The sequence below is a fragment of the Alosa sapidissima genome, chromosome 17 (genome assembly GCF_018492685.1).
Source record: "Alosa sapidissima isolate fAloSap1 chromosome 17, fAloSap1.pri, whole genome shotgun sequence".
Classification (NCBI taxonomy): domain Eukaryota; kingdom Metazoa; phylum Chordata; class Actinopteri; order Clupeiformes; family Clupeidae; genus Alosa; species Alosa sapidissima.
Genome location: NC_055973.1, coordinates 17,210,870 through 17,214,260, shown reverse-complemented (window position 1 = coordinate 17,214,260; position 3,391 = coordinate 17,210,870). Strand labels below are relative to the sequence as shown.

At 44.5% G+C, this 3,391-nt stretch overlaps 1 long non-coding RNA gene across 1 annotated transcript; it reads left to right on the top strand.

Moving 5' to 3' along the window:
* The first annotated feature begins 709 nt into the window (after nt 1-709).
* LOC121688488 lies at nt 710-2,346 on the top strand. Its single transcript, XR_006024606.1, has 2 exons — nt 710-1,390; nt 1,459-2,346. It is a non-coding gene; the product is annotated as an uncharacterized LOC121688488 (long non-coding RNA).
* The last annotated feature ends 1,045 nt before the right edge of the window (nt 2,347-3,391 follow it).

Below are 3,391 nucleotides of genomic sequence, written 5' to 3'. Positions count from 1 at the left end.
CGTGGGTGATGTCACCACTCTCCCTCACTCTGGGTACAAATTCCAGATTCCGGGATGCACGGACGAGGCACAGGAATCCAGTTCTCACTGTATTTGCCACCTCTGTGTGGGGAGCGCCTCGCTCACAATCAGGGAATTCCTTTGAAAGATTCTCTGTTTGCTCAGAGAAGGAAATGAAAGGACCGAATTGGGAGAAGTGTGCAATTGTGGACATGTGAGTGTTAGTGTATATGTGGTTGGTGAGAGGGGGATGGGGGGGCTGGGGTGGTTGGAAGACACATAGTTCTAAATTGGATCACCATGGCAACATGAATAATATTTTCCCCCTCCATCACACGGGAGAGGAAATGAGTTTCAAAAGTGAGGCGATGCTTCAACTGTCACTTATATGTGACGGCTGCCACGCGACGGATAGATGACCAGCTTACTGCGCACTTAACTGAGTCGCTTATAGTATACCGCGCTCTGGCACACACGGAATATAAAGCTTTTATTGCCGCCAGCCACAAGTAATAAAAACACAATGTAAAACATTTCCCTAGCTTCTAGTGCAAAAAAGAAAATCAAATAACCAAATTCTACCGTCTGTTAAATCTGAATACACCTCACCCTGATGTCTAAAAAGCATCTCACATATGATTTTTTACTGTCGTCTCAGGGGCTACTAGTGCATGTGCGATACATGAGCACCAATCTGACAGGGGTGTGAGGGATCCTGGATACGAAGCTGCTCCCTCACTGCAGCCTGACTGAGAGCCTGGCCTTGCCCACAAACTCTGCTCCAGCACTGGTGCTGATGCTGCTGCAACACTTTCATGCACTGCAGTGTTTGTTACTGACAGGGTTTAATTGGTTATTGTAGAGAAAGCACACGGTCTTTGTTGTGCACATTTGTCTGCGTTTCTCTGCTGCCTGTCCAGCTGTCTTTTACTTTGTCTGCTTGTTTTCCTGAGAGATTTCTTCCATTAAGGGTACTTAATTGTCCCTGGTGGGGCTGTTAGTGCCCAGCCCTCCTGAGATACAAACTCTGAGATATACGGTCTTAATAACTGGCTTGTGGTCACTTCTAAGAAATTAATTGATACAATGTTCATAGTCCTGTGAAGACACCAATCTTAAAAACAAGTGTAACCCGTGAGTGATGTGGTTTACGTCACTCACTGGTCAAGTTGTTGTAACCTTAAAATCTTATTTACTTCCGGGGTGCCCGTGTTTACATTTTGGCCTAGCAAGACCTAAGCTTCCTGCTACACACACCTGACGACACTTACACTGATTAGAGTAATTGCAGCCACACAGAATAAAACCAGGAAGCAGCCATAACAGGGCTGCGTGTTCTGCCTTTCCACTTTACTCCGAGCTGTGGGGATTTAATGGAGATCCCGGAAAGGTTGGTCTGTTTGTGTGTTAAGATTCCCTTTTGATAACATAATCTAACTGCATTGTACTTTCCTACAGTTGCGGGTATCCTCTGTGGTGTCCAGCTTCTGCGTGAGCGTTCACGGACATTGATAACAACTTGCTGTTATTCCGAGAGGGGCTACATATGTGCGTGTGCTGTGCGGATGTTAAATGTAGGTACTGTACGGAAATGCAAGTATGGCGAACTGGTTCTTCAGTGGCACGCACTATACATGATTAACATTTTGATTCTGATGTATTGTGGCTGTGCTGTACTAATCTGTTTGGCAGTGTGTTTCAGGAGTTGCCATTGCTGTTTTGCCTGTTTCTGTTTGTTTAGTTCTATTTTTATTTTGTTTCTTTGTCAGTTATGGCGTCTTTACCTGTGACACTGTAGGCAATGACTGGGCAATGATTAGGCCTGCTGTTTCTCTGCATAGGATTCCCTCAGCACTTAGCTTGGGTACTGGCGGTCCAAATTCTTGGTTGCATTAGGCTAGAGTGTCATCTCTCTTTTCCATCTTTTTTTGTGTTAACAGAGCCTGTGAACGTGGTACTGGTGTTGGGATGCTGGGTTGTTCCTTTTCCTGCATTGCATGAGGTGAACTACTGTAGGTGTAGAGCTAATGAGCACCCCTATTCTATTTGGTAGTTTGTGTGTGTGTGTGTGTGTGTGTGTGTGTGTGTGTGTGTGTTACACATTTTCAGATATTGGAGCACGTGGCGTGGTTGCTGTGTTGAACTTCCCCTACTCTCCCTGCATCCAGGTAACCACTCTGCCAGTACCTCCGCCTGTACTATTGCTTGCTGCTTATTGTTGTGAGGCCTTGTTTTTATCTTTTCATACTGTAATAAAGTGATTGCTATTGATGAATTTATCTTGCTGAAGTGTTTTAATATAATCCTGGTTTTCTAAATAAACATTGCCCAGTCACTGGAATATCAGTCTCTGTCTTTCTGTTTCATGCAACTGTACCTGTGTGGGAGTTCTCTACACTAAGTCTTAAGGGGCGGGGCCTTGAGTGGTGTAGTCTGGTCTTTTTACCTCAAATAGTAACCTGGGTTACACAAGCAATCAAAAATGTTTGAAAAAAGAAATTACCTCGAACAAATAGAAAAAGCTGTTTTAGATCAAGTATGATTTATGAGTGAGTAAGAAAGATAAAATAGATTTCTGGCTTTGGTCACATACAGATGTATGTCTGTGAAAATGCACCATCAGAGTGTTCCTGTGTTTTTTTTTTTTTTTTGTTTTTTTTCAGTGAACTGCCACGTTACCCTCATGACCAGTAAACACTGTACACACTGTCAGCAGAGAAAATGACAATCAGTCTATATGTCTTGGTGCAGTGTAATTCTGCACCAAATTCCTCCCTCAAGGCAGGTCAATCTCCAGTCCTCCTTTTGCCACTCTAATGTGTGCCACTGAACAGTAAAAGCTAAAGATATCTGGCAGCACATGTTTTGGGATCGGTAATGACTGCTGCTGGCCCAGCATTTATGGCTCTCCCTGGCATCCTGATGATTAGAGACAGGAGCTTCTGGGGAGTGCGTGTGCGCTTTTCGGCACTTCAGCGTTTCAAAGAGCAGGACAGGAATTGAGTGTAAAAGCCCGAGATTAAGAAGAGAAAAGACAGAGCTATGCCGAGACCTGGAGGTGGAGCGGAGAGAGTCGAGGGGGATAGAGAGACTGGGCAAGTGAGACGCAGATGGATAGAGTGAGAAAGAGAGAGATAGAGAAGCAAGAGATAGATAGAGAGAGAGAAGCCAGACTGATAGACCAAAGGCTTGTAAGTTCAAGATCACTTTGCAAGGCAACACATTGATTAAAGGTTCTATTCCTTGGAGATGGTTGTGTGTTTGTGTGTGTGTGTGTGTGAGAGAGAGAGAGTGAAAGAAAGAGAGAGGGAATGTCTGAGTGTGTTTGTGTATGTGTCTGTGTGTGGGGGAAGGTGATGAGAGCTGGTCCAGGCAGTTGTGTTCCCTTGAT